The sequence below is a fragment of the Dromaius novaehollandiae genome, chromosome 10, assembly GCF_036370855.1.
Source record: "Dromaius novaehollandiae isolate bDroNov1 chromosome 10, bDroNov1.hap1, whole genome shotgun sequence".
In the NCBI taxonomy this organism is placed as follows: domain Eukaryota; kingdom Metazoa; phylum Chordata; class Aves; order Casuariiformes; family Dromaiidae; genus Dromaius; species Dromaius novaehollandiae.
In genome coordinates, this window is record NC_088107.1 from 18,159,068 (window position 1) to 18,171,475 (window position 12,408).

Genomic DNA, 12,408 nt, shown 5'->3' on the forward strand with positions numbered 1-12,408 from the left:
GGCCAGTGCGGCGGGCTGGGCCGGGCCGGGCCGGTCGCCGCTGAGTCAGGCGGGGCGGGCGGCTGCTGACACCGGCGAGCAGCTCCGGGGCGGCGCCACCCGCGGAGCCGTCGGCGGGGCGCGGGCCCGCCCGAGCCGCAGGTGAGCGCGGGCAGGGCGGCGGGGCCGCGGGCCGTTCCCCCCCCGCGGAATCGGGGCCGCGCCGAGGTCCGCAGCCCCGTCCGGCAGCGGGAGGGCGGGGGCCGGCGCCGGCCCGCGCTCGGGTGAAACCGGGCGGTTTCGGGCTGGTGTCACCTGCGGGCGGGCGCCCGGCGGCGGGGGCGAGGCCCTCGGGCTGCGGGGAGCGCGGAGCTCTGCCCGGTGGCTGGCTGCGAGGCGCCGCCGGTAACTTCGCGGCCTCCGAGCTCTCAGTCCGGGTTTCGAGACTGTGTTACAGCAGGGCAGTTTCAGCTTCCACGGCGCGGTCTCTAAAATCCAGACGTTAGCGTTGGGTCACCGAGGTGTGTAGCCGCTTAGGCTTCCAGAGCGCTTCTGTTGCCTCGTAGGCTAGGCAGGCACGGGCTCCGGCGCTCCACGTGTTGCAAGCGGAGAAGCGGTTTATCTGGGCAATGTTTCGAACTGGTAGTATCAGCTAGCCACAAGGACAAGTAAAACATACATGTTTTCATGTTAAATGCCTTTACAGAGATGACAAACATGCAGTGCACGTAAGTGTTGTCTTCGCTCTTAAAAAGAGTACTGTTATGTTAGAAGTCTGCCATGTGAGGAATTGTGAGAAATTGCTTTGGCTTTAATTTTGCAGATGGTTTTCTTTTTTTTCTTTTTTTTTTTTTTTAAAGGGTGCTACATTCCCATTTCTGAGACAAAGTATTCCCTTAAAATATGTGTTTTTCAAGGCTGAAAAAGTATTGGCTCTCTCACGTGTGTGCGCTCTCTTAAAAAAAGAAAAACAATGTTTCTAAATACAACTTTCTATTTTACACCAGTCTAATATCAAAATAAATACAGCTTTTTTGTATCTTAACCATAGTGGTTATTTGAAACTTATTCCAGACCTTGGACATATCAGGCTGGCTCTGCGTGCGTATGTATGTGTATAGAATACCAGCCAAATTAATTACACTAGAAAGCATGCTCACTTAAGAATGCTGTAAAATATACTTTCCCTCTGTGTTAACTCTTCATTAATATGTTTTTAAGTGTTATAAAAATCACATCTTTGAAATAGCTTTCTCTCAGAAGAGCACTTCTAAAATAATTGTGCAAGTTCTGTGGTTTTTTCTTCAATGTAAGTTCTTACGATCCGTAATAACCCTTTGTGCAAGCTGTTACTGCTTACTTTTTTGACCTTATTTTGTCACAGAAGTGTCTTTCAAAGCTAGGAACTTGTGCGTGCTATTTGTATGAATTTCCTTGTCCGAACGGCAATGCTTTCAGTAGGTGGCTACTGTTATTCCTACTTCAGCCATTAATTAGCTCCTTGTTTATATAGTTTGAGTAGCTGGAAATATGAAACAAAGCAAACTATAAGTGGCTTAGAAGTGATAGGGTATTGGAGGACTTCTGTGTTCCAAGTGTCAGTCAGGTGTTGTTTCCTTCGGTGGCTCCCTTAAGAAAGGGTACCCCCTTTCTAATTTTTTGGGATGTGATGCATAAAAATAACCCTATGAATGCCTGTATCTGTTAAAAGAACTTTTGCTTAATGTGTTCTTTAGCTTCTGGGGTTTTGTATATCTGTATTGGTGCACTTGATGAGAAGAGAGCTAAAAACTTTTTTTGATCATCTGAGTTATTCTTAATTGTGCAGGTAGTAATCTGAGCTGATATTATTGCATTGTGCCCTGTTGTCAACAGTCTTTCTGCTACAGTCTTTCCTCCCTTTCAAATTGGGTTACTTAACTTTTTGCCTGCTATGCTACCAAAGAATGTGTGTTTATTAAAATTTTAAATGCTTGCAGTAGCTGTTGGTGGTAAACAATAGAAAACAGTGAGAGAAACTTCATGAAATTGTGCTTGCAGTCTAATCCAGTGGTGGCTGTGATTGCAAAATGTAGGGGGCCTAATCTCTTCTGATGTTTTTTTGAGCAATACTAATGGACGCTGTGGGAATGACTGTGTCAGGGTATAAGTAGTGAGATGTAAAGCTTTCTACCTTTAAGCTGAGAGCTCAAATGTAGTCTGTATTGGTGAAAAATAATGCTTTTAAGCAGTAAACATAGCGGCAGGAGTTCTGGAAGCCTTGATCCATTTTGAATGTTGAACTTCAGTTCTTGAAACTTCCTGCTAGTTTTAAATGCATGTACAAAGGTTATTTCACAGTCTTTTGCCTCAGTCCTGTAATAGGGTTTTGTTTGTCCTTTTTTTCTTTTGAGCTCTAGGCATTTATTTCTTGTCTACTGCTCCTACCAAATGGTGGAGAGCTTTACCCTGTTAACAGTTCAAGACTCAGTGATTGCAAGCAATCTTTGGTTCCATTGCAAGAGCGAACGACCTCACAGTCATCTTAAATGTGGTTTAGCATTCTTACCCCAAATCTTAGTTGGAGGCACCAGTGTATTTGTTCCTTGTAAAGGGTATATGCATGAGCTTTTAAAATGTGTTTTTAAGGGCTGTAGTTCACCAAATACCTAGGTTTGGGAGACATGGAGTTTGTTGTTGTTAGCTTTTTTCAATGAAGTCTATATAAACACTAAAATGTTGGTGAGGTTCTTCACGTGTAACAATAAAGAGATAAATACATAGAAAATGCATATGGTGAAGTAACACACAATCCCAGAAGCAAGCTTATGAGTTGATTTAGCATCAGAACCTAGCTTCTACTTGACACTTTTTACTTCTATTGAAAGACTGCATCTTATTTTAATGGTATTCCTTTAGCTTTATTTGGATCTGATAAAATACTTTTTTAATGTGTTGTTTAAGAAAATTGGATAGATTGGAGACTTGGAATTTCTTTTAATTACTTCAACTGTTTTGGTTATGACTGTAGGCAACTTGAGCGTCACTTTCAGTATGAATTTTGTTCTGATGATATGAGAAGAGGCATAAGCTTCACATTTTGTACATTTTTGCAAAGTGTGTTCTGGAGATGCTTCCTGTTCAATATGTGGGACAAAGATTACTGTAATGCAAATGAAGCTTGAAGTCTGACTGACTGGGAGCTGCTTTTGCTTTTTCAGATTAGAAAATCAGTAAGACCTTATCAGTGACCAGCTTAAAAAAAAAAAAACAAACAACTTTGTTTCATGGAAAGCACCTCTAAACAGGTTTCTGTACTTCATGTGTATTGTAAGGCAAGTATTGTGCTACTACCTGTATGCTGTGAGAATGGCTATCAGGCTTATATGTGTGCAAAAAACATCTCAAAACATGGTATTTTTAATTGGTGCATAAAGTCATGAGTTGTCCTTAAGGTTGAGTATATGTCCACATTGACACTGAAATGTAATATCGTATTCAAAACTTTCTGATATGAGGACCCATTAAAATGCATGGTAAGAAGCCGTCAGCATGGGTTAATTAGTTAAAAACAGAACTGTAATTAATAGTGAACTGCGTTAAATGGTGAACTGTGTTAAATACTTTGTTTTTATTACTAGAAACAGTATCCAAAAGTAACGTCTATCTCCATTTAAAGCACTTTTCAAAAAATTCTACTTCTGTCAAAGTCGGTGGAAGTTTGGACCATGGGAGACCCAGCTGTTTGTCCTTCTGGCTACAGGCCGTATCAGTAAGCCTGCAATACAAAGTAGGACCTTCTCTTCTGTTTTGCTTCTCTATTATGAAGAGGAAAGGTAATGTCTGGAGTATACCTGGTGGGGAAAAAAAACAATTGCAGTTACAGTGTGGGGAGAGTAAAACTGTACGCATCTTTATGCAAAGATTAGCAATGCCAATTTTGATTTGTTAACGTTTTCAAATTCTAAGTGTTTGTCTGAGGTTATGGGTAATATTTGATGCAGATGCTCTTTAAGTTTTAAGTTAGGATGTTTCAAGTTATGTAATCCGTTCAGCAAACTGTCTCCTGGCTAAATAAGACATCAGTCATTTAATCTGCCCTCAATTTTTCCTGGTTGTGATAGTTCAATATTATTTTTCGATGCATTTTTACCATGTTCAATGTTTTCTCGGGCAAAGAACATTACTAATGACTTCTTCACTGAATGTACTGATTAAGCAAACAGCCATAGGGTAGTTTTAAAATTAATCCCTTGATTACATGCAGCATATTTATGTTGTGTCCAGAAAGTCTTGAAATGATCTTTTTGTATGATAACTATGCTATTGTAGGGGCAGACTTCTCAAAGGCTGCTGTTTATGGTTATAAATAGTAGGAGTGTTCTTGTTTTAAGGAGTTGCGATGTGCTTGCTGAAGGGTTTGAGAAAATGAAGAAATATGTTTATCTGCATTCTCTACGTTCCAGTATGGGTCCCTTGGCTCCCGTAGAGTAACAAGTGCTGCCATGGCCACAGATGTAGTGAGTTGTCCAGGGACAGTGGTGTCTGCTCTGTTACCCACGGGTTTTCCTGGGTATGGCTTGTCCTTAGATGAAGCTGCAAGCCCTGTGAGCTTGGAACTGTGTAGCTGGGTTAATGTATGGCTGGAGAATTGCCCCAGCGTGTGCTGGACTGGGCTCTCTGCTCACGTTTCCCGCTAATTCAGTGGCATCTTCAGTAATTCTTCAGAGTTATTTCTAGCCTTTGCATATCAGGGTTTCTTTAGAAACTTGAAAACATTAAACGTATTGTAGGTGCTAAAAATTTAAATATTGACTTTATGTTAAAATAGTATTTATTTTCTCAAGGGTATTTGGTAATCTCTAACAGGATCCTGTGTTTCCTAATCCATTATAAACAGATGTTCTACCCTTTTGTGGTGGGGGAGGGTAGCCTAAATTCAATAAGATAGCAGTAGGGAGCATTGCATTAGAGATGTTCATCTTCTTATGAGAAGTGGACAAGAATACCGATATCCTTTTTTTGCCCATATAATTCTCAAAGGCTGTGTTTTGTTATTTTTCGATAGGAAAAGAAGCGAGAACTGGATACTACCCTGATAGTCTTGTCTTCCTCCCGGCCCCCAAGACACATGAAGTACTGACTTGCTAAAAATAGAAACTGCACAAGAGTAGACAGTTTCTTTGGTTGTAGTTCCGAGCCTTTTCCAGTAAGCACTGCAATGAACAGCACTCCCTTCTCTCCCCACCCCCTTTGACATTAGAGCTCTCTAAGGGCTTCCTTACAACATACAGTCATGACTCCCTTCCTGCTTCTTAAACCAGGCACTAATTAATTTTGAATCCATATGATCCCTTTATATTGTCTTGCCTGTTCCTTGCCAGGTTTGAATGGGGCCCAGTAATACTGTCTTCTGCTTTGCCCCACTGGGTCAACAGTCATTTAACAAATAGCTATTTCTTTATTTGCATGGAATAGAAATTATCATGCTCTATCCCAGTGGAGAGGATTGTCCAATTTGCTTTTAAAAAATGCAGCAAGATTCAGTGGTTGGGGAAGTAGCAAGAATAAGTATTTTAGGCTAACTTTCCATACGAATGCTCCTATTTCTGCATGGGACTATCACATTTGCATTGTGAGAGAAGGGCATCCACAGTGTGAACTAATATGAAATTATTATATTAAATTCACACCTGATAGGCTCTTTCAGTAGGTTTTCTAGATAGACTAATCTATAGAACAGGACATGCAATAGGCAAGTTCCCTGTGGCAAAATTCAAGCAAGCGTACCAGCCTTGATTGGATAAGTTCATCTTTGTTGATGAGTTTAAGTTGCTACAGCAGCTCTTTCCTTGCTCCTGTGTTTGAGGCCAGTATCAGAATTGCAGAGGGAAGGAGTCGGGGAGCCAGCAGCACGACGGTGTTGCTTCTTGCACCTCTGTAGCCCTGTGTGCTTCAAGAGATGATGATGGAGAGTGTATCTGTGCAGAGAGCACAATGAGAGATAGACTAAAAGCTGAATCTAAAGAATTTTACCTGTTTCTGGCTAAGAACATAAACCTCTTCGGCAGAGGCACTGGGCTTCTTTCACCCCCTCATGCTGTGTCCGGCTTTGTATTTTTTGTCAGTAAGTATTGAACAGCCCCATTTCATCTATTTATGTTCTAGGATGGTGACTCTTGTTATATATCCATATGGGACATAAAAGAAGCAAGGTGCATAGGGAAAGAGGTGGTGCCTTTTAGACCTGTTAATATACTTTGGAGAGTATGGTCAAGCTTTTGGACACAAGCCTTTAAGAATAGTTCACGTGGCTGAAAGAACATCCATTGCCTTGTCCTACACATCTCGCTGAGTGTGTGTCTGTAGACCACAGCCACTGCAACGCTGCCGCTCTCACTGCGACGTTAATGACTTGGTGATATGTGCTATGAAATTGGCTAGTATGAAAATTGTGAAGAAGCATTAGTATGTGGCTGAAGAGACAGTGTTCATCTTTAAATATGGTTAAAGGAAAGTAATAACCTTAAATTGTCACTAGAAGCTGTGACATGATGCAACAGCAGAGGTGGTTCAGTTTTCAGAGTGATGTCAGTTTCTGCCTTACTGAAATCTCTGGCAGTGCTGATGCATGAGTTGGTGTACTCATACTTTACTATAAAATCTTTTAAAACATTAACTGCAAAACTTTAGGAGAAGAAACTTTAAAAGGTGTTAGCTGAAAATGTGTTATCAGACAATTAGTCAGTTGTAACTAATATTATAGGATCAGCATAGTACCTGGGGCTAAATATGCCAAGTATTGTTTATTTGAACAAATTCCAAGACTCATAATAAATCTGTAATTCATGTTCACTTTAGATGGCTGGCTTCCCCAGAATTAAATCTGGGAGAAGGCCAGATCGTATTAACCCTGTCAGCACAGGCTGCGTGTTTAAAAATTCTTTTGCTATCTCACTCCACCCATCGTTGTTCCTATCTCTTCCTTGGCACAGTAGTACTTTGCCCATGAATCTCTCCACATAAAGTAGTCTTCCTGAAGAGAGTTCAGTGGAAAAACCTGTAAATGTGGACTCCCTGCAGTAGTATTTCTAGTAGGTAGTAAAGGCCTTAAAGCCAAGCTTGAAAGCATGGCTATTTGACAAAAGAGCTTGTGTTTCCTCCAAACTTGAAGTTAAATTGTGGAAAGTGTGATTGGCCATCCTGTAGAAGATAAGCCCCTCTGTTAATGACACAGCTGTTGTGGGATGGAAATTCCTGGAGGGTAATCTCATGTGAGTGTGCTAAATGGGCTTACTTTTTGTTTATTGCGAGGTTTTTTTTTCCCCTATGGGTAATGTAGACTGGGTTAATGTTTCAAGAATTGGGAACCTCTAGCTAGGGAGAACAAGAAAGGTCTATAGATTTATAAACAACACGTTAGTAGCTTGAACCAAGAATATATTTCATCTGAAGCAGACAGAGCTGTAGAAACCCTCTGAAGTATGTCAGTTTATTTTTTCCAGTCTTTCTCATGTAGTTTATTGTAATCATACTGTTGGTAGTTAGAAGGTAAATGTCCCCTAGAGCTGCCCAAGAAACTGCTGAGTTTCAAATTAGGGGGTCTCTCAGTAAACATAGTTTGAATACCCTGTCAGCATGCAACTCTGAAAATTTAATGTTATCATTATTTGTCTCCTGTAAAATATGAGGGCCAGTAGCTGCTACTTATATGCAGTAGCACTGATTAGTCTGAAAAAATAAGTCTGATTTTTTTGTAAGGTGGTAATTGGGCCATGAAATGTCGTCTTGAAGGGGGGGCAGTTAGGAAGCTTCTTGGCTGTATGCCACTGGCTCTATCAGGATTTGAATTTTTATTTACTTGGCGGTCAGCTGCAGATGCATGCAAATCTTACATAAAGACAGTATAAACCAATGCACTATTATCTTCTGAGGTTAATGGCAAAGGCATTGTATTGCCTAAGTTTTTCAGTTCTTCTGATATGATGTGTCTCAGCGGTGTCCTGCTGTTGCTGCTCAATATTCCTCAGATACCTCTAAAATGGTAAAAACCTGCATCTGTGCCCTGCTTCATGGCAGTGCCGAGGGTGGCAGCATCAGGTGAAGTAGCTCTTTACATGTGAGCAGCATTTAGAAGTTAAGAGTAAACAGCAGGCATGTTCCTAGCTGCTGTAAGTGCATATTGTTCCTCTTAAGAATGAAAAAAGGGAAGCCAGAATAGCTTGGTGTGTGTAGTGTTTCAAGCTGTCTGGAATTCCAGCATCCTCTCTGAATGAAAGGCTGGGATCTGGTTTCTCAAGTGCTCACCAGGGAGAGGTGTGTAACATGCCAGAGATCTGTACCAACCTTTCCTGGATTTTTATGGAAGTCTCTGTTGGCTAAGCTGAAAGTGGGAATCGTGATGAGAGAGAAGGAACTACAGAAAGGATAGAATTAGGGAGAAAAATAATAGGTGATGATTGAGGAAGAAGGGAATGAAAGGAAAGGAGGAGCCAAAAGCAGCTCAGAGATGCAGGCAGACAGGAGTTTTTAACGGTGAGTCATTACCTATTCCTCCTCCTTTCTCTTCTACCCTCCCTCGCAAAGAAAAATAAATCTTAGCGCAAAAGCTAAGGTGTCTGGCCTCTGAGTAACTATTGTGAAACCTTGAGTTGTGTGAGTAAGCCTTACTCGCAGAATCGTCTAATCAAGAGTAATTGCACAGTTGTATTTAAAGGTTACTACTAAAAATCAAGATGGTAGCATTGGACTGAAGCTCTGAAAGAGCTGTAATAAAAACTTCAGAGTGTCAGTCGAGCTGTAGGAATATTGTTTCTTGTAGCTCTCATGCGAGCTCATCTTCTTGTTACTGCTCTCTGTAAGAGAAAACCGAAGGCAATAGGGAGAGGAAAAGAGAATCGTAAAACCTATTTAAAAGGCTAAAGCAAAATACAAGACAACTTGAAGGATGCTGGGATTCTATGCAAAATTCCCAATAATAGTAAGGCCTTCCAGAGCAAGTTGCTACTCCAGGCACTTTCAAGAATGCAAATGTCAGACAAGAAATAATCCCAGTCTGATACTAGCTGCTTCAGAGTTGCAGAACTTGGATATTCCTCTTCAATTATAAAATGTTTATCTGAACATGCTCCCAGATAACAGACAAAAGGCACAATATTGAGCAAGCTATATCCTGTTAAATATATATCTGTTCTTGTAAATCTTGCATAGATAGCCAGCAAAGTAAGCATAACCTGCAATTCTTTGATCTCTGCTGGTTTTAAGTGCTAGTTTAGATAGGACCCGATTACACGCAAGTTAAAATGAAGTGATCGCCTTTCTGAGAATACCATGGTGTCTTCAGGGAGAGGAGATTCTGACCTAAATGCTTCCACTTACAAAGACTCAGAGTTTGAATTAGTTCAGGGGTTAGTAACAATTTCTGTGGAATAGAAGACTATTCTTGTAAATTAATGACATGTCCTGGCTTAAGGAAACTCTTCGCCTCTTCCCTCCTGCCTTCCCCAGCTAAAACAATCTATTTAAGGAAGGGGTGGCTTGGAATTGCTTGACTTTCACAGTGTCTCTGTCCTCCAGCTGAGAGGAGCACCACCCCAGTGGTCTAAAGGTGTGCAAAAACAACAACAACAAAACAAACAAAAAACCCAACCACTGGCAGTATTTTTAATGAGGTGTTAGGAATATGATTTCTCTTTATCCATGTTTGTCAGTTCCCTCAAATATCCTGTTTTTTTTTTTTCTGTCGTTTTATTGCGGGGAGGAGCTGGGGCAGGAGGAGTTGCATACTGGGAAGAGGTACAAATAGGGTTGAAAATCAATGTAACTCAGTCCCTGTTCCTTGCACTTTTTTCTTGCCAGGTTAATTTTTTTTTCCTTGGTTTTTTTCCGTTATAAGAAAACGATAGTAATTAGGAAGTGACTATCTAACAAACAAAAACTGCAGTTCCCCTTGGAAGAGGGCTATCAGCATTCTGGGAAACATTTCTCTCTAGTGCACTGTTCCCAGTAAACTATGCCATTTTATGTCAAGCACTTTTTCAGTTAAATTTGCTATCTGAAATATGAGATCATTTAATCAATACATGCCTGGTTCCAGGAGAAATCTTGTAATTCTTGTATGTAATTTTATGGCTGCCAGCTCTGTGTATTAAGAGGAATTTTGGAAGTGGAAGTTAATGTACATGTAAGTGAATGTGCTTGGGCTTTTAATTTTAAAGAACTCTTTGCCTTTGAGGATATATAGAGTCAGAGATGATTCATTTGAAATAAACCAGTGCTAACTTAAAAGGGCTTCTTACTGATTGTAGATAATGAAACAAGTAAATGCCTCTTTATCTTGGAAAAATGTGTAAGCAGTAGTAAGAAGCCAGTGGCTGAGAGTGGCTGAGATCATTCTTTCCTTAGAATGACCAGTGCTGTTTTTCTTTTTTTGTTTATTATTATTGTCCAGAATTATGAGGATGCCTTTTAAATCAGCTGGGTTACTGATACTGATAGTTAGGACTATCTTTTTGTCTGTAAACTGTTCAGTTGACAACTATGTGAGATTTATGTCCTGTACTTTAAAATGTACTAAGATAGTAGTTTTAAATGCAAACAGATGGATGACTCTAAACTTGAATGTGGATTACTGCAGCATGTATTTTGGTAGACTGAAGTTCTGATTACATTAACTATCTCCCCTCACACATACCTTAAATAGTTGTTATTAATAAAAATACTTTATACAAAAGGAACTAGCCAGAGAAATGTTTCAAATGATAAATTGTTTCCTCTGTACTTTCAGAATTGCTTTTTTCCTTAAATATTTGGCATTGTCAGCAGTCAAAAGGGAAGATACTCTGCTTGGGAAAGAGAGGAGAATCGAAGCAAGAAGCTTCTTTCTTTAGTTCCTCACAATTTTAATCCTGAAAGCCTTCACAAAAATATTCAAGTCTGCAGACCATATTTATTATGTCCTTAACATGGTGTAAATCTATTGTGTTAATTCTTGAGACTACCTTGCTGCCTTGGCAGATACTTCCTAAAACCTAACTTAGGGGAGGGGGAAAAAAAAAAAAACCACCAAAAACCCTTTTCTGTGTATTCTGCATTTTTCAGTGTTGTAACCAAAAACTTAAAAACTAGTAATAACTGCTTTAGAAATTATGCACTGCTGCAGATGCAGTATTTGTAATCCCAGGGCTGCATCCACATCTTCACAGAGAGTGGCAGACGGTTAGTGTGTTGTATGCATCTCTTCATTTGAAATAAGATACTAACAGTTTCCAGATTAAATGGCAAATCCTTCAGCTCAGTTACACATTTAATAGAGAAGATACACAACTCATGTTGAAAATCCAGAAAGTGTTTTTTAATATTCATGCTTGCTTCCGTACCTGCTTATACCACATCGTTTTCAGGGCATGGCTTAGCAGTTAGGTTAAACTGCTCTGTCGGCCCTGTTGTCCGAAGGAGGTCTCTCTTCTGTCTTGCTTCCGCAGTGCCCGTGTGACCCTACGGCAGGTCTCTTCGGGCAGTAAAGCTGCCGGAAGATCAGTGCTGCGGGAGCGGAGGCTGTGGGCTGGTCCGCCCCGCGGAGGTGGCTCCCAGCGGGGCCAGGCCTGCTGCGAGGAGGAAGAGGCAGCGGACGCAGGTGCTGGGGCGGCGGGTGACACGGAGCACTGCTGGTCCTCCAGAAGTGCGGTGGCACCGAGTTACGCTGTCGGCTGTTTTCAGCAGGCGGCCGTACCAGGTTCACTTGGAGAATTAAGATGACTTCTGTTTCAAATCCAAATACTTACTCTGGAGTGTCAGGTTATTTTTAACTGTGGAGATACAGAAGTTACAAGTTACTAAGAGTTACCACAGTTTGCTGCGCTTAAAGTGCACACAAAAACATTTGTGGAGTATGAATGATGGTGAGATACTTGACTGGAAGCATCCTAACTTGTATACAGGCACGGTTACTGAATTACAAGATAAATTTACAAAGGCGTGTGAGGAAATGTTAGTCTGGAAAAACTCAAATTTTACCTTTATTGTATGTCATGTAGCTTCACTACAACCAATAAAATTGATAGGTTGATGCTCTAATTGAAAGAGTATCTTAAAAGAGCACCTTAAGGCTTTCTGAAACAAACTTTGGAGTTAAATCAGTAACGCAGTGACCTTACCTGATTACAGAAACTGATGTAAACAGTTGCTACTTACCATATGCCTAAGTACTCTGGATTTTTTTTAACCATCCTCTTTTGTTGTGTAAAGCATAGTAGTCTCTCTAATAATACTGTACAATGAATAAGTAAACATGACAACTAATACTGAGGATGAAAGGCTTATTTTAAGAAGGCTTTCATATTATAAAGAGCTAATGTGCAACTTCAAAGTGAATGGGCTTTCTTCCTCTCTTGTTTACAATTGAATTGAAAGTGAGGATTTTTAAGACGTTCTTTTTAATTTGATGTTGTT

The 12,408-nt window shown here is 40.6% G+C and overlaps 1 protein-coding gene across 7 annotated transcripts in view; it reads left to right on the forward strand.

Annotated features, from left to right (window-relative positions):
- Positions 1–12,408, forward strand: part of TJP1 (tight junction protein 1) — a 178,420-nt gene that overhangs the window by 91,784 nt on the left and 74,228 nt on the right. Inside the window, exon 1 of one of the 7 annotated variants that reach the window (XM_064517479.1) lies at positions 14–141. The exons of the other annotated variants lie outside the window; for them this stretch is intronic. The gene's annotated coding sequence lies outside the window, so the exon portion shown is untranslated. Of the gene's footprint in view, positions 1–13; positions 142–12,408 lie in introns of those variants that run through there. 7 annotated transcript variants of the gene reach the window in all.